The sequence below is a fragment of the Bombina bombina genome, chromosome 4, assembly GCF_027579735.1.
Source record: "Bombina bombina isolate aBomBom1 chromosome 4, aBomBom1.pri, whole genome shotgun sequence".
Lineage (NCBI taxonomy): Eukaryota > Metazoa > Chordata > Amphibia > Anura > Bombinatoridae > Bombina > Bombina bombina.
Window position 1 is genome coordinate 145,442,616 of NC_069502.1, and position 20,022 is coordinate 145,462,637.

Genomic DNA, 20,022 nt, shown 5'->3' on the forward strand with positions numbered 1-20,022 from the left:
ATACAGGGGCCTATTTATCACAGTGCGACAGTGCGGATCAGGTCCGCAAGACCTCGCTGAATGCAATTCAATATTCAGCATTGCACCAGCAACTCACAAGAGCTGCTGGTGCAATGCCGCCCCCTGCAGACTCGTGTCCAATTGGCCGCCAGCAGGGAGGTGTCAATCAACCCGATCGTACTCAATGGAGTTGAATTGTGGCGATTCCTGTCCGCCTGCTCAGAGCAGGCTGACAGGGTTATGGAGCAGCAGTCTGAAGACTTGCCAGAAACACTGGCCCACAGGCTCCATACTGAGCTTGATAAATGGGCCTCACAGTGTGGAGCTTCATGTGGTCTGTAACAATGGACTATCACACACATAGAATCCTTATATGTTTGCACTTGTTACCCTTAGTGATCTAAAAGAACTTTGGCTTTTGTTTTTAATAAATTGTACATTTGCTTTAAGCATTTGTTATTGTCTGTATCCAGTCTGCCTGGGGCCAGTATTATGCTATACTGTGTTTCTTGCTCTTCCTTTTGAGGAACATCGTTTGAACTATTGTATTTGTGGGACTGTTTCTATTAAAGAATCTTTTCTTTTTGGATATATTCCTGCATATTGGTCTGTATTATCACATTTGTGTGTGGTATTTTTGTTGCACTTTTATTTTTAGTTTATACCATTCTAGGCTGGATTGGCCTACCAGGATACCAGGAGATTTCCCGGTGGGCTGCAGCAGCTGGGGCTGGAAAAATACAATTTAAAAGGGTGATTAATAAATGAAGTTGGGTTGTAGGGTATCTATATAACAAGAATCTGGCACTTGTATTTAATACAAACTAATATAATTTATTTCTGAAAATAATATTGAGGGAATGAGTATCCCAGTAATCCCCTGCGAGAAAAATTCTACTGACTCAATGGAAAAAAGGGCTGGTCTCCACATTTTCCAGGGCTGCTTTTTATCTCCAGTCCGGCCCTGATACCATTCCCTGTGTTAACCACATTATTGTGATTTTTGTATTTATTAGTGTAATTATGAATGTAAGTGCACTTTGTAATGTATTTTTGATGTGTTTTGTGACCCTTTCCCCCCCCCGCAAAACAGTTATCCACAGCTCTGAGATCGCGGTAAGGATTCTAGAGTAAATCACGAATAATATGAGCGCAATTAAAATGCAAGCGAACGCGAAAACCCTTGCGAAATTATTAGCACCTCACTTGTTATCTAGCCCTGTATTGGTTAACAGGGACAAGACACTACAAACATGAAAAATAAAAGCAAGTTTATTAAAAAACATTACATCCTTTTCAGTCTAGTAAAATAAATACAACTTGATATACCTTTAAAGTATAGTAGGATAATATTTAAAATATTAAAAGATCCTCTACATTAAAAAAAACCAAAACAATATTTGAAAGAAAAAAAGAAAAAGATTTTTGATAGGAATTTCCATTTTAGAAACAAGCTCATAGGCTCTGTACTGAGTGAAAAATGTCTTATTCTTCAAATGTAAATAATGAAGTCATTCGTTTTTACTTTGAGGGTATCCAAAAACTGAAATATTTATTTTGGACATTCAGTGAGGAAAGGAGCTGTACCAAATATTGCTAATAATATTCAGATGACTTAAGTAATGTCTGCTGTTTGACTTGGACAGTGAGCAGGGTATGTTACAAGTGAAGACTTGCTGTAGTGTCTTTCACACTCAATTCCGTCATTCTCACATACTATTTTTCATCACCCCAACTACTACTTCCACATAAACACTGACCTCAAACCCATTTACCTAAAACACTCTGCAATCATATGTGTTTTTTGCCACCATCTGTTTGGGCGATGTCCCATAAAAGAATGTGACGCTAATGGAGCCTGCAATTTCTACATTTCTACATTTACAGACAGTTATCAAAAATAACTTCCTTTTGGCTCTATTATTTATGTTCTTATTTTCCTTGTAATAAAACTGAGTAAAGTTTCATACAGAGAATTAGAGCCTACTGTATATTGATATATCAATTACTTAATAAAGCTCATATTGATTATGACACTTGTATACGCCCATATATCTGAAGGATGTTTTATGCCTAAACAATTCCCCTTTGTCTTCACAAACATGAAAGACTGTTTAAAAAAAAAAAACGTTTTTCTACTTAGAACTCAGTCGTACAAAAGAGATTACATCCAGGCCGAAATGCTGAAAATTACCTTTTTAAACAAACTTTTAATACACTTTTAAAGGTGAATCTACAGGTGAATGGAAGCAGGAACCTGTGACCTCTGAAAACTAATTAAAATATAACAGGTTGGAAGAGGTAGTAAAATATACCAACTATATCAAAGTTTACTATAGTAAAGCAAATATCCATAATGCTTGTATAACTAATCAGATTGGCAGTTTTTTTAAATGAATAGAAGGAGGGAGCGCCTAAAAGAGGCTAAAGTATCTACATATGCTAAAATATCAAGGTTAAAAATTAATTTATTAGAATCTTAACATATGGTAGGGTACCCTATACACAATTCAGAATGACAGATAAAAACAATTAAAAACAATTAAAACCAAATATGATCAATTGATTAGGGGTAGGTCAATTCCTCAAGACAAGTATCATCAAATTTGTGAGGAAATAATATAGCTGTAAAAAGTGTCCAAGAAAAAATAAATAATATATATATATATATATATATATATATATATATATATATATATATATATATATATATATATATATATATATATATATATATATATATATATATAAGTGAATATAAGTGTCCTTGATAAGTGTCCTCTGGGAATGTCCAATGTGTCCGAATGGAGACTCCTAGTGTGGTGAATCCTAATTAGGTTGTATCCAGTGTTCCCAAAAAACTAATAAAAATAAAAGTAAAAAATCTAAATATTAAGCATGAAAAAAGAAAAATATTTAAATATATTGAACCAAAAAGTGAAGCTCCAAAAATCCAATATAATATCCAATATAATTGATACCTGTGAAAACAAAAATTACATAGTGCAATACTGATAACATAAATTGAGACTATTAGGAATAGGCTTACCCTATTTTCAGACTCGAGCAGTGACTGTCTATACCGACGCGTTTCGGCCCCAAACTGGGCCTTTTTCAAGATCTATTTTTATTTTTATTTTCGTTTTTATTAATTTTTTGGGAACACTGCATACAACCTAATTAGGATTCAACACACTAGGAGTCTCCATTTGGACACATTGGACATTCACAGAGGATACTTATCAAGGACACTTATATTCACTTTGGACACTTTATATATATATATATATATTTTATTTATTTTTTTCTTAGACACTTTATACAGCTATATTATTTCCTCACAAATTTGATGATACTTGTCTTGAGGAAATGACCTACCCCTAATCAATTGATCATAATTGTTTTTAATTGTTTTTAATAGTTTTTATCTGTCATTCTGAATTGTGTATATGGTACCCTACCGTATGTTAAGTTTCTAATAAATTCATTTTTAACCTTAATATTTTAGCATATGTAGATACTTTAGCCTCTTTTAGGCGCTCCCTCCTTCTATTCATATCAATTATTTTTTAGCTTTTAGGGATCTCATTTTGGAAGCTTGTATCTTGTAATGTTGGCGCTGTGTACAAATTAATTTCATTGTAGTTTATTTAAATGAGGAGTGTATTGTAAAATGTTTTTTCCTTAATATGTTTCCAGTGACTAGTTATACCAGCTGCAGAGTTATAAATGAGCATCTGAGTTTTAAATGGTTTCTTTTCTCTTTGAATTTTGTAAGGGATTTTACAGGCCTTTTTGTGGCAGCTTATATTTAAGGTTTTGCTTTCATTAAATCTATCCCAGTGATTCCAGATCACCCTTGAGAACTTAATAGAGAGCAGAGGCTTGAACAAGCTTATTAACTCTTTTCTGATACTTCCACATCCCTCAATACCTGAAGAAAACTCTCTTATGCTGCATTCAATTGGTTTCATGTCTTAATAATTGTCTAATTTTCTTAGCCTATCTGAATTCTTTCACAGGCTGAGGAACATCTATTTCCTCTTTAAATGTTACTTTATCCACCACTTTCTGACTCAGCCCCACTTATAGGCTGGCCCCTAACACTTTGTTCTCCCATGCTTACCAAACCCCTCTGAAAGGCTGTTCCTCACTCACCCCTCTTTCTCTATCTGGCCCAGCATCCTTTAAAGACAAAGCCACACTCACTCTTCCTAATATTCAGCATCTCGACTATTGTGGGATCCATCTTGCCAATGGCTATCTGGTTCATTTCTTTTCTGCTTTCATTAACTACTAGCAAGCTCATTTGGGGAAACTTGAGCAATAATCTTATTCAGTATCAAGAATGCACACAAAACTTGAAGCACAAGAAAGTGCACAAAAAGCCTAGATATGGTTTTGCAAATGGCTCAAAGTGTTTTAAAAGGGTAAAATTTCTCGAATTCGAGTTTTCAAAACATTGTGAAAAATGTGCTGACATTATTTTTTTTGATGGAGTGGAATACTGTTGATATATATATATATATATATATTCCATGTAATTTAAAAGTATCATTGGTTGTCTTGGATAAATGGTGACATCTTCAGCTAGTAAATGATGACATTTTGAGGCAGAGGCTTTTCCTTGAGTGGCAAGGAAGGACATGAATTGAGGGCTGTGTAAAACGACCTATGAAACACAAGCAATGAGGAATTGTCTGATGAGGTCACAGTGCACTTCAAGAACTGCCATATGCATATAACATACAGATAATTTACCATTGCACCATTAGCCACTTTAGAATTAATGCAGAGGGCGAGGAAGGCTCTAACAGAGGAAATATGTCACCCTGTGTTGCCTATGTAAATGATCGGTTTTTCTCCCTGCACCACTTGACAGCAGGGTTATTTTCTTTGGAATGGTGATTAATTGTTCCATAAGACACCTGGGAGATTTTTGATAATGGGGAGGAGGGCTCCTTTCAAAAAACACACAAAAGGAAAAGAACCCTTTTGATAATAAAATTTGTGTCCCTGTTTCTAAAGATGGGCCTTATGCTCCCCTTAACTACTTGATGTATTTACTTATGGGGAGAATTATTCTAGTATATAAAACAAGGGGTATCTTTCCTTTCTTGGTAACAGGTGATTGCCATCACTTGTCTGCTAGGTAAACCTTAGAATCATATGGGATATGAAAAGGACTGTATCTCCCCATGTACGTATTAAAATAGAGTTATCACTATGCTAGCAGTTATCCCTTGTTGGAACCATATACCTGTGGGGAAAAATGAGAGGGAGGAGGGTTAAGAGTCCTGGAAAAATAAATATGAAAAATAATTATAAAATTAAAGGGCCAGTCTTCTCCAGAATTGTGATTGTTTAAAAATATAGATAATCCCTTTACTACCCATTCCCCTGTTTTGTATAACCAACACTGTTATATTAATATACTTTTTACCTCTGTGATTACCTTGAATCTAAGTCTCTGAAAACTGACCCCTTATTTCAGTTACTTTGACAGACATGCATGTAGCCAATCAGTGCCCTTTCATTTGTAATTCCACGGGCGTGGTCACAATGTTATCTGTATGGCACACATGAACTTACGTCCTCTAGCTGTGAAAAACTGCCAAATGCATTGAAATTAGGGGCAGCCTCCAAGGACTTAGAAATTAGCATATTAGCCTACCTAGATTTAGCTTTCAACAAAGAATACCAAAAGAACAAAGCAAATTTGATGATAAAAGTGAATTTGAAAGTTGTTTAAAATTGCATTCCCTATTGGAATCATGAAAGATTAATTTTGACTTCACAGTCCCTTTAAATTAAATACACAAATTTTACTTATTAGTAACAAATTACAGGATTAGGTAGAATTTTAAAGGGTCAATAAACCCTTTGTAATTACTGTACATTTTTGTTTTCTTGCTATAAAATAGCATAAGCCAAATCTAATATTTTTTTTAAAACAAATTAGCATCTTCAGTACAAAAAAAGTATATACACAGATATAAGAAAGTATAAAAAGTCTTTATTATATTTCTTTTAAAAACATGGTGTTTCCATAGAAAAATTGAGTTGACAAGGTCTATGACTAAGGCTCACTTTTTCTATGGAAATACCATGTTATTAAAAGAAATGAAATAAAGACTGTTTTTATACTTTCATATATCCGTTAATGTACATTTTTCCTACTAGATTCCCTCTACAGAGTAGTGAGGAAGGGGATTACGCTGAGTAATCTCATCCGGAGTGGGAGGGAGCGGCTATTCAGAATACCATTGTGAGTATACAGCAGTGTCTCTGTCTAATCTCGTGGTAGGCAAAGAGGTTTTGATGGCATAGTGTGGAAGCCACCCTTGAAGTAGCCTCTAGGACAATTCAGATCACTGGGACATAAGAGGCTGGACACGTATGTGAACAAAGTTTATGTATGAATGAAGCTATTTTTCTCTTTATTTAGGATGTATTAAAAAAGAAAGCTAACCGTACAGGGTTGCAAACTATATATTCAAAATTAGCATCTTGTTTACTGCAATTGTTTCTCAATAGCCAAACTCCAGTCATTTGGAGGAGCCAATCTGGGCTTGAGTCTTCAGAAGACAAGGCTAGTCTTTCTCATTGAGTATAAAGGGAATTATTTTGCAATTCTTATAAGTTAAAGCCAGTTAGGGACAGATATGTAACTGGGTTAGTCTTAAGAAGTCAGCTGTATGCATTTCAAGTTCAATTTTCAGAGGTAAATTACATAAGAAGGGGGCAAAATATATAGTGAATGTATATTGCAAAGGGGTTTTATTATGAATAACTACACATTTTATATTAAAATAGCAAGGTGCTTACTGTCTCTTTAAGTGTGTGTGTCTATACTCTTCAACACTTATACTGACTAAACTCTATATTTTGGTCCCCAAACGTAATGCTGCACAACCCAGTTCTATGTTATTTTTTGTTTTTTGTTGGGTCAACTGTTTTTCTAGCATTTTATTGGTATAATGCACTAAAATATGGATGGTTTCTTTAGAAAACATACTCCAAATAGTAGATTGATACCATGCACTTATGTAGAACACAAGCCTCACAATGTATACATAACATAAAATATCCAAGTAATAGTCACTGGCTTCTTTCTCTGTGCAGGCAAATGTAAGTGCCATATGAGTATTGCATTGTGTCTCATCAGTACCCAAAGATTCACCACCCAATTACATATGTTCTCATCTCTGTGCAATATCACCTCATGCTGTTTTACTATGAAGGACTGATTAATCAAAGTGTCAAAAACATTCACTGCTCTATTAACCAGCACAATAGAATAATAGCATTATATGATGGGTTCTCATGTGAGATAAAATTACACTCTGTGATAAAACTTGACTTATGAGATTTGTCACCCACTTCAGAGGAAAAAAAATGTTGCTGATAAAATAACTATGACCCATAAAGTGACAAGCATGTGACATGCAAAGGCTTTGGCTATGCTATACAATGGTTTCAATGTTAGTAAAAGGAGATAAAGGAATGATGTAGGAATTTAAGTGCATTTTTAACTTCATGAGAAACTCAGAGTATGTCCCTGTCAAAGCAACCACTAGAAACATATGCTTTTAGCTTAGGACCTTCCATTGTGACTATCAGTTATTATTATTATTATTAATATTAAAGGGATGGAAAAGTCGAAATTGAAATGTACATGAATGCATTTCAATTTTAAAAAGAGGCATTTTTGCAATATATTTCCCTTAGCAAACATGCTTCTAGTAAAATGTATTACTGTTTCAGTGGCATACGCACATAGGCTACATGTGAGGATCAGGGTTCAAGCACCATGCCTGCTCAGAGCCAAGTTCATATACTTAAATACAGAAAGATTAGAGGACCCTGCCCCTTAGAAACCATAAAAAACAGTAGTTTTTTGTTGTAGGTGAAGGATGAGATGGTTGCTTCTAGGGTGGGCTTGTTGTTAGGCTGAGTTTGTAGAGGATGGTGAGAACTCCAGCACAAAGAGAAGGTTGTGCCAGAGACATATATGGCTGGCTAATATGAACAGGCCGGTTTAAAGGTTTGAAGCCTGGGGGAGGTGAGTTTGACAGATTGAGGAATACACTTATATATATATATAGAGTATATGAAAAGGCAGATGGGTGAGTCTTGCAGATGTATTTACAAAAGATTGGAATAGAGAAAGTCTGCTGAGGTCAAGAGGGGACAGTATAAGTGAATATATTAGAATTTATGTGATTTCTTGGAGTGACAAAGAGGCACAATTTGCCAGTGTACATTATTTCAGGATCTGGTTACAGAGTGGATAAACATAGTGAAAAAAAAAGAATAAAGCATTACTCTAATCCAGTGGATGTGGGATGTTGGTGTGATTCAGTGATAATTTCCATCAACTGTCAAATAGAACCCATAAGAGCTTATAATTAGTTTACCAAGTGTACTTAGATAAAAAAGAACAAGAGCTGAAGACTGAGCCTGGAAGTAACCAACTGGGTATTAGAAAAGGTGATGACTTAAAGGAACATGAAACCCCAAATGTATCTTTCATGATTCAGATAGAACATACAGTTTTAAACAGCTTTCCAAGTTACTTCTGTTATCAAATGTTCTTAATTTATTGTTTGCTAAAGGAGTAGCAATGCACTACTAAGAGCTAACTGAACACATCTGGTGAGCCATTCACAAGAGACAAATGTGTGCAGCTACCAATCACCAGCTTGCTGCCAGTAGTGTAGGATATGTACATATTCTTTTTCAACAATGGATACCAAGAGAACAAAGCACATTTGAAAACAAAAGTACATTTAAAAGTGTCTTAAAATGACATGCTCTATATGAATTGTGCAAGTTTAGTTTTGACTTTCCTATCCCTTTAATACCAATAAAAGCACTATATATTTACTATTGTCTAGCAGTGTCTGTTCATATGAATAGCCGACAATAGTTGTTATCTTACCAGAGAAATAATAACTATTGGATTAAAAAAATCATAGAGTTATGATCAAATTATTATTTTTTTTATTTTTTTTCTTATCCAACAGTATACAAACACATCCTTTGACCATTATTGCAGCATCATTGCACCTCGCATGGTGAATAATTCCAAACATTATATTACAGCAAGATCTTGCTTAACCATACAAGAGCAACAATAGCTATTATCTGCAGCCTTAAGATTTTATCTAATTCATATATCAATATTATGTACAATTCATTGGGCCTTATATGCAAATAATTACAGCATCTGTGACCCATAGAGACATATACCCAAATATTATAATTTGTTAAGACGTGACTTTGAGCCAGATAACAAACACAAGGTCGGGCCTTGAGCTATCCCATAGCTCATTTTCCTATCTGAGTGACCTACATTGAATTAATTCCGATTTAAGGCCAAAAACAAACAGTACACTAGTTGGAGGGATTTTATAGTTATTAAGCAGACACAGAAGACCACAAAGGAAGAAAAAAACAGAAGAGAAAGAGAAAAAAAAAAAAAAAAATTGGAACCAAACCCCACTGACTGCACCATTGGTCAGCAATTGGGAGTTTTATAAAAGGATCTCACTACTAATTACACCCCTTAATAGGGCGTTTTGAATCCAACTAGAATTTTTTTAAATCTTTTTAAATCTTATTTGTAGCTCTATAGGATTTGAAAATATATAATCACTCCATTTTCTAAAAAAGTTGTCAATTTCACTTTCTGAAATACGTGAGATTTCATATTGTTCCAAGATCATTTTAGCATCTACTTGGTTAAGCAACCTATTAAAGGAGGGTTGTTTATTTGACTTCCACGAGGAAAAAATAAAATTTATTGCACAAAGTATTATAAAATGAATAAAGATACTGTTCTCCTCATAATCCCTATATCTTTTCAGAAAAATAATCTCCACCTTATTCAAAACTACTTCATACTTTAATATCCGGGAAAGCCAAAACGATACTTTACTCCAGAATTGATTTACTTTTGGACAGTCCCATATACAGTGCATCAAGTTTGCGTTATGGCTATTACAGCGTGGACAAGAAAAGGACTGGGCTCTATTCCATCTTCCGACATCTTCCGGCGTAATATAAACTCTATTTATTAGTTTAATGTGGGATTCGCGCCAAGATAATTGTGGCGTAGCTGCCCATGCCCTTGCTATACTCTTTTGAATTATCTTGGGCTCTATAGCAGGGATATCCAAAACCCATTTTTCTTGCAGACGTTGCATAGCAACTTGTCCTTCTTTAAGCAACAAAAGGTTATACCATTGTGATATGGCAACCTTCCCCTTCTGAAACCAGTTTAAGCCCATATATACTCTCTCCCAGTTCCGGTTAAAGTCCTGTAGTTGTTGTGTATTCAGAAAATGCCTAACTTGAAAAAATCCAAATAGATCACAATTTGGAAGATTACTTTTTTCTTTCAGAGTACTGAATGCATAGATAACACAATTATCCAGTACTCAATACACTGAGAGAACGATTCAAGTCCTCGTGCTTTCCACCTTCTGAAAACCTCCGTTTCATAACCTGCCGGGAATCTCGGATTGTTTTGTATAGGGAGATATTTAGAACATTGAAAATTAATATTCAAGACATGGCATAACTTATGCCAGGCGATTATGGGATTTTTAAAGGTATACATTGTTTTAAGCTCTAAAGGCCATTCTTTCTGATTAATGTGAACTAATTCTTTTAACGAAAAGGGTTTAAACATATCTTTTTCCATATCCCTAAATGTCAAAAACCATTTCTCCATTAACCAATCCGGGACTATTTTTATGAGACATGCTAAATTATACTTTTGAATTGAAGGGAAACTAAGACCAGCCTGTTCTTTAGGCTGGGACAGCCTTTTTAGAGATAATTTTGCTTTGGTTTTATCCCATAGACACCGCACAAAGGCAACATTAAGCTGTTTTAAATCAGATTTATGTAAGAAAAGCGGAATATTCTGCATCACGTATAATAGTTTAGGTAGGGCAATCCTTTTTAATTAAATTAATTTTTGCAGCCAACGATAAGGGAAAAGAGGACCATTTTCTTATGTCCTCCAATATCTTGTTAATAACCATGGAAAAATTTGCCCTATACCAGTGCTCCGGACATGCTGATATGCAAATACCCCGATACCTAATATATTTAACTTCTTGAAACGGTATTGCAGCGTGAGACTCACTAGTCCAATTTAACCATAACATTTCTGATTTTTTTGAATTTATTGTATATCCCGAAAAGGATCCAAAAACTTCAAGCAAGTGCAATAGTATTGGTACTTCCTGCCGGGTATTGGACAGAAATACTAAAAGATCGTCCGCATATAAAGATATTTGCGTGTTCATATCTCCCACTTTTATCCCCTTAATAGAGCTCCGGAGAGCAATAGCTAATGGTTCAATACTCAGATTGAATAAGAGCGGAGGCAATGGGCAACCTTGACGGGTTCCACGAAATAATTGGAAGTATTCTGTACATTCCCCGTTAACTATTAACACCGATCTGGGTTTATCATAAAGCGCCTGTATAAAGGATAAAAATGGACCTTTAAAGCCAAATTGATCTAAAGTGAAGGCCAGGTGTTCCCAGCTAATGGCATCAAAGGCCGTTTCAGCATCCAATGCAATAATAGCTTTATCCTCCACATCAAGTTTGTTAAACTTCTTTCTAGTGTTAATATACTCGACTGTCAATAGGCATTTCCATAGGTTCATAAAGGACGATCTACCCTTTAGAAAGCCAGTTTGGTCTACATGGATCAAGTTGACAAGGACTTTCTGTAGTCTGGCCGCCAGAATACTTGTTAACAGCGTATAGTCCGTATTTAGCAATGAAATTGGGCGATACAAATCAAGTTTTTCAGCATTCTTACCCTTTTTCGGGATGAGTACAATTACTGAGGCACTAAAGTTCACCGATATTGGGTGCCCTTGCACATAATAGGCGTTGAACAGTGCTTGTAGCGGATCTATAATCTGATCTGACAAAATTTTATAAAACTCTGCCGGCAATGTATCAGGGCCAGCTGCTTTGCCCAGGCTGCACTCTTTTATGGCCAGTATAACTTCCTCTCTTGAGATAGGGTTACTCATGGCCTTAGCGGTTTCTCTATCTAAACAAGGTACCTTGTACGTGTTCCAAAAGATTTTTTTATTATTTTCATTACTTTCTCTAGAGCGAAAAATCTGTTTATAATATTCCACGAATTCTGCTCTAATTTCAGAAGCGTGAGTAACTCTTCTGTCATTATTAGAGATTGCCACGATATAGTTAGAGCCACGATTTTGTTTAACCAAATTAGCTAAATTTCTCCCAATCTTGCCACCATACTTATACATCCGATCAAATTATTTTAGTAGTTGGATCACTGATCTTATTTGATCACTAAGGCTACTAGTAAGTTCACTATGTCTACCTGTATTTGTTTGTGAAATTATAGTTGCTCAAGTTGGGTCATTTATCAAATAATTCAATATCAAATTTTCTGTGAAACTATATTAAATGTGTCTCATTTTCCAGTGCAGAATTAAAAAATATCAATATAAATAGTGAATAAAGCAAGATCTTTTTTCTTCATGTCCACATCAATGGGTGTGGTTCAATTTAATTTTTTTATGAAACTAAATTTCATATCAATATGTAGTCTAAAATGTATAAAGAAGGGGGATGGAGCTAACCATGGAAGCAACAGGATGCACATCGCAGAAGCTCCTGAATTATTTTTAAATTCAAAGCGATTTAACCTCACATTTCTGAGATAATTCAGCTAATTATTGAGACTGCTTCTGATGATTATGTACAGTGATATAGTCGATGCGACTTGCAGCGTGGCCACGAGGGAGCCGATATAACATGCTAATATAGAGGCTGCTTGCAATAACTTGGCTAACTTTGAAACCTGGACTTTTGTTTTTGCCTGTCCATATTCAGGGGAGAAGCTGGCATAAGTTCTATACTGTGCAATATATATACTCAGTAAGCTAAAATGGAGGAGTTATCCAGAAAACTGCTCGCCATATATGAGGACTTTGAACACAGGCTTTATGAGCATTTTGATGCCGTTCTGACTTTTGGGGATGGAAGAATCGCTCAGAGGCAGGACCTCATTAAGCCCAGTGACAGCTGTGAGGAAAGCTATATTATGAGATTGCCAGAGCTTTTAGAGACCATCCAACCCACCCCCAATCTATTTCAAAATACCTCCTCAGTAGTTAATGTAACCATAACAGATGTGGGAGTGAGGCCTTCATCACCCCAGACATCGACGGTAGGTCAATCTGTATCTGGTCTCTCTGACACTAGTGCGGATGGAAGGCCTAGCGACTAACACCTGGTTTCACTCTGAAGGGATTTGGCTGATTTCCCGGTACGGGAAATGAAGGTTCCACACTTGATTGTACCATCTGGAGGGCAAGATACATCAAAGTTGCTAACACAAAGGCTATTGCTAACTCAAGAAAGCTGGCATAAATGAGAAGATCAAACCCTTATGGCTTTTATACAGCCGGTGGGAGACAATGGAGGTCCCTGGTACACCCCTAGCAAAAGTGGAATCGGCTGAGTCGCAGCCACATCACTGCAGCAGATCTCCTAAGGTTGGAGCTTATAGGCTTAAATGAAGTACCAAACTGTCTATACCTCTTGATCCTAAGTTCTGGACTTTGTGACAGTAATGTGCTTGCATTCAACTTATACGGATCTTGGAGCTTACTTAAATATACTCCCTATTTTTGTAATTCAGCATTGTCATATGTTAATATTTACAGCTCGTTCCTCCTAGTTGGTTCTTGCCATGGTTTCAAAAGCTAAACTGAGCTAGTTATGAAAGTTTACCCATATGCAGCGCCTGTCTCTTTTTTTCATAATGCCCACTCTACACCGCTACTTAGATTGAGATTTAACTTAGTATCTGATGCCAGCTTTGATCTACATATTATAAGCACTTTAAATTGTTCCTTTATGTTTTCATTAAGTGCTCCTATTCCTAGCCAGTTATTTTTATGTTGCTATTTGTTTGTACTCCTTTATACATAGATCCCTGTTAAAGAATTATTTTGTTTATAAGACTCTACAATTTTCCTAGAGGTGGAAAATGCTTACTGCTAACCCAATGTCATCAGCTTCTTGAGATACATGTTGTTACTACTTAACCTGTGCTTCACCATTACCTGGGGACTCTAGTTTAAATGTAAAGAATGTCTAGATATCAATACTGCTTAACCCAACTTACTAAAGTAGATAGTTTACAATACAGTGATATTTTTAAATGGAATCTATGTTGATGTAAATTGTTGAAGTCTATTTGCTGACTGGTAAGAAAGGTAGCATGCTGTTTATACCCTATAGGCCTAAACATATGGTCCCCCTTGCTGTGGGGCATAGCGCCCATGCCCACAGGATAGGAGAGCCTAACATGATATAGTAGATAGCCTTCTTAGCAGAATTACATGATTGAGTCTAGACTTATAGTGAACTTCTTGTTTTGGAGGTAGTTACGGTATGATACCCAATTACATATTAGACTACAATTTAAGCAAGATATAATTTATAGTGTATGTTGTATTATGTTTTCCTTTATCCCCCTATGTTCTCAGAATCTCAAATGTTTCCTTGTTGTAATTACTAACCCAGAGGTATGCTGGTATATAAGAAAGAAACCATATAGATCCACAAGAGGTTGGTGATATTCCCTATCCCTTATTGATAATTCCTTATATAATAGTTGATGATAAGGTTCTATTTAAAACTTCCTGTAAAGCACCAATAGATCACCCCCCCAACAAAGTTTGCTTTGCAAACATAGGAAAATGCATCCCTCGACCTATACCCCCCAATTAACATAATAACTATGGATATATTATAGAAGCAACTGACTATATCTTGTTTCAAAGAGACTAGATAATCTATACCACATATGCTCAACCTATATATTATATCATGTTAACCCCAATATATTATTACAATGTTGTTTCTATTATTTTGAATTTTCCCTTATCCCACTAATATTGAAACTACTGTTCCCCTAATACTTATGCTCTAAAGTTCCAGGGTCCGAGAGTGACCATTAATTGAAACTGGAAATAGTTGAACACAAATGTAAAAAAGGTTGAAAACTGACAATATAGGTTACTCATCTATATCTAAATATAATACTGTTCTACATGTACAATTTTCTGCAGGTACGATTAACTCTGATGACAGTCATGTAAATATGTGGACATATGCTTACGTTCATATTTGTACTGTAACCTTGCTATTGTGTTTCAGTTTTACAACCTCAATAAAAATATAATTTAATCTCAGGCTGTTTCAGTTCCCCCACTGTCACCTTCAAGTTGCGATGTTCCCAATACATCCTGCTGGTATCACTTATGTTCTGTGAGCGGTGGGTCGTTTCTAGGCAGGGTAATACGGCGTTCACTTCAGCACTGGCTGCACTCACCGTTTCAGTTGCGGTCAGCTGCTGCCTGGAGTTTTAAAGTTTTAGCACGCTCATGACCGGAAAGGCATCTGGGTATTCATCTCCCACTGGAGGGTTCTTGACAGGTGGGCTCAAGTACGGTGTTGCCTTAGCCAGAGCTTGGGCTTGAGGTAGTGGGCTAAATAAACTTGAAATAGGCTCTTGCCAGTTTTCTCCAGTGTGTCTCTGAGTTTTAGATGGTGGCGTCCAACTTGTCTAGCTAACACACGGAGGCCGTCTCACCCCGTAGACCAAGCCTGTTGTAACCTCTCATGATGATCATTTAGCAGCCTTGTCACGGCTTCAAGTATCATTTCAGCGCCAGACACCATCTTTAGTAGGTACGTGCTGGTGAGGTTAAATCTCCTGTTCTCTTTCCTATATAGCAATGGTGGTACTATGTAATCATAGGTAGTGTTGATTTTAAGTGAAAGATATTGGTCAGTGTCTGAGCACTTCTTACCCGGCCTGTGTTCTTACCAGGGGGGTGTTGAGAGCCTCTCTGGGAAGAGCTTGCCTTAGGCCTCAACGTTCCAGATTGGTGTAAAATGGTGGTATTCTCAAGAGAAATACTTCTTTCAATTTGTCTTGATCTGTAGAATCCATATATAAAGATAATACAACTGGATGGTCATTTAATTCACTGGTAATAGGCAGATTAACAGTGATCCACACGGAGCTACCAATATTGCTACCATTCAAGGTGCTGCCCAGAGACATGCCATTAAATATCAGTTTTATAGAATCCTACAATTTAAATATATGTATCTTGGTATTGGTTTTGTTAGCTCCCAATAATTAGGGATGGGTGAATGTTTCTAAAAATTCGAAATTTAAAACGAATTTTGATACATTCGTTTGTTCCAATCGAATTTCAAATGTTTATATAACATTCTTACATTCTATTTTTTAATTTTCGTTTTCTAATTTTTCAATAAAATTCAAAACTATTCGTTCAAATAATAGAATGTGTAGCTATTTATTCATTCAATTTCGAAATTTAATATTCAAATTCGAAATAGTATTTCTAGTCTACAACTGTGTTTAATAAATGTAATATTCAAATTTGAATGCTACATTCGAATTTGAATGCTACATTCAAATTTGAATGTCACATTCCAATTCGAAATAGTATTTCTAGTCTAATACTGTGTTTTTTAAATGTAATATTCGAATTCTCAAAAAAAAAAAATGGTAAACCCAAAAGCTGCGCTTCTCCACTAAAGTCAGTTAATAGATATATAAAAATTTCTAAACCCACTTAATGGGAAATGCCCTGTTTAGAACAATCCAATATACTGTAATATGGTATATAAAACTGGATACAATATTAGAGGCAGGAGAAGAAATGATACACTATCTTGGTATTGGATAGAGAAAATAAAATATAATACTCCTATTTGCCACTGAATAACAGAAATGTCAATGCTCTATATATATAAAAAACGTTTGTTCTATATGAGAAAATAGCTGAGTGACCTATGCGTAGCAATATTTACAGATTGGGATACATAGGATTATGTTACCAATAAATATGCAAATATATACAATAATATCAGGAATAACAATACTTCCCAAAGTTGATGTGAAGAGTGGGTGCCGCTCCAAGTATTGACACAGGGCTGCGGTCCTGGTCTTAGGAAGTGGCTGAAAGACAGAATGGAACACAGAGCGCAACCCACTCTAAGTGTAAAATCATTTATTGAATCCAACAATTAAAAACGTGTAAATCGCACGTACAGTGTAACAGGAATAAAATGCACAATTCAACAAGTCCCGAATGTGACATTTGAATTTGAATGTAGCATTCAAATTCAAAATAGTATATCTAGTCTACAACTGTGTTTAATGAATGTAATATTTGAATTTGAATGCTACATTCGAATTCGAATGTAACATTCAAATTCGAAATAGTATTTCTAGTCTACAAATACTGTGTTTAATAAATGTAATATATATGTAACATTCAAATTCAAAATAGTATTTCTAGTCTAATACTGTGTTTTATAAATGTAATATTTAAATTTTAATGTGACATTCAATTTGAATGTGACATCAAATTCTAAATATTATTTCTAGTCTAAAACTGTTTTTTAAATGTAATATTCTAATTTGAATGTCATATTCAAATTCCAAATAGTATTTCTATTCTACAACTGTGTTTTATAAATGTAATATTCGCATTTGAATGTCACATTCAAATTAGAATGTCACAGTGACAATCGAAAACTTTAAATAACATTCGATAATAGAATTTTTCCTTTACTGAATATCATATCTACATGGCTGCACATAGATGCCTTGTGTGATTGGCTAACCCTTGTGTATTGCTATTTCTTTACCAAAGGATATCTAAATAAAGAAGCAAATTAGATAATATAAGTAAACTGGAATGTTTAAAATTGCATTCTCTACCTGAATCATACTACGGTAATGCTAGGTTAGACTAATAACCAGCCACATCTCCGGTAATTGTTACAAATATATTTATTTGGTAAAATAACATAAAACTTCCTTATAGGCACAAATTTCAGCCAAACATTAGGATAAACAATATTTATAATACTCTTTTGTCCCTTCACTATGCTCAGGAAGAAAATAACAAATGCTCCGACACATTTTTCACTTTTCAATGTTTTTTCATGGATACATTTCACTTCATGTTACCGGATATTTAACTGTCTTCCTTACCCCTTATTGGTTTCACTCTTGTGACATCTTTGGTTAGTACCCGTTAATTTTGAAATTGGTGCCATCCTATTGCTGTTTACCGCCACGTCTTCCTGGGCAGAGTGAAGAGACAATAGTGTACTATAAATATTATTTATCCTCATTTGTTGGTGGAATTTGATACAATATATGTACCCCTTGTTTCCCAATGTGCATATAAGGAAGTTTCATGTTATTTTAACAAATAAATATATTTGTAACATTTACCAGAGGTGTGGCTGGTTATGAGCCTAACATAACATTGCCGTAGTACAATTGAGCTCGGTTAAGGCTCAGAACAATGTGGGTAATGGAAAATTGAAGTTTTCTGTTTGTTTGCTGGAAACAAAGAAAGGATACGAGAACACAGTTATTTTATCTTATTATCACATGTTTAGGTTTATTTATTAATTGAATTGTGATTTATTATATACTACACATATCACAACATGTTTTTTACACAGATTAATAATATAAAAACGGCTTCCGATAAACAAAAAAAATGGATGTTTATTATTGGTCAACATAAAAAAGGGCTCATCTGCAGCTGTTAAGATGTTAGTTATCACTTAGATATCTTCAATGAGTTACTAATGGAATTAGATACAAGACAATTAACATGATCCTCCACTTATCACATAAAATAAACACCTCTCACTTTTAAAATATCTTACTGATAAATGGACCTTACCATGTGACTTTTTTAACAAAAATGTTTATCCTTTAAGCAGTTATATGCTTTATTTTTCTCATATTGACATGTAACGTAATTATATTTATCAGTTTATCTTGGATTTATCGTTCAAAAAATAAACAGGCGGTGCTTAACAGTCAGCTAGATTACAAATCAGTTCGTTCGTCTTTTAACGCTGAAAATATGATATTTTCAGCGTTAAAACAGCAACGCAGCCATTACGAGTCTTGTCATTATAGCTGTACCGCAAGCCTTTTAGCCTGTAACGCAACATCAGTACCGAACTCATAAAAATTAAGTTTTTTTTTAATGGGATTCCCATAGCGCTGGTATTACAAGTTTTCGTTTTGGATAAAAAAAACAGAGTTGCAGCCTATACCAACAAGATCTGTAACGCCATCTAAAGTCAGTAGTTATGAGTTTTATGCTACAAATCTGTAAAGTAAATCTCATAACTAAAGTGTTAAAAAGTACACTAAGACCCATAAACTACCTATTAACCCCTAAACCGAGGCCCTCCCACATCGCAAACAGTATATTAAACTTATTAACCCCTAATCTGCCACTCCTGATATCGGCGCCAAAACTTATATCAAGACATCCGACGCGGAGCATCCTCTTCATCCGACGGCTAACACTGAATGAAGGTTCCTTAAATGACGGAATTAAGGTAGAAAAAATCCTATTGGCTGATGCAATCAGCCAATAGGATTGAAGTTCAATCCTATTGGCTGATCCAATCAGCCAATAGGATTGAGCTGGCATTCTATTGGCTGTTCCAATCAGCCAATAGAATGCCAGCTCAATCCTATTGGCTGATTGCATCAGCTAATAGGATTTTTTCTACCTTAATTCCGATTGACTGATAGAATTCTATCAGCCAATAAGAATTGAAGGGACACCATCTTGGATGACGTCATTGAAAGGAACCTTCATTCAGTTTTAGCCGTTGGATGAAGAGGATGCTCCACGTCGGATGTCTTGAAGATGGACCCGCTCCGCCCCGGATGGATGAAGATAGAAGATGCCATCTGGATGAAGACTTCTGCCCGTCTGGAGGACCACTTCTTCCGGCTTGGATGAAGACTTCTCCCAGCTTCGTTGAGGACTTCGGCCCGGTTGGATGAAGACTTCTCCAGGTAAGGTGATCTTCAAGGGGTTAGTGTTAGGTTTTTTTAAG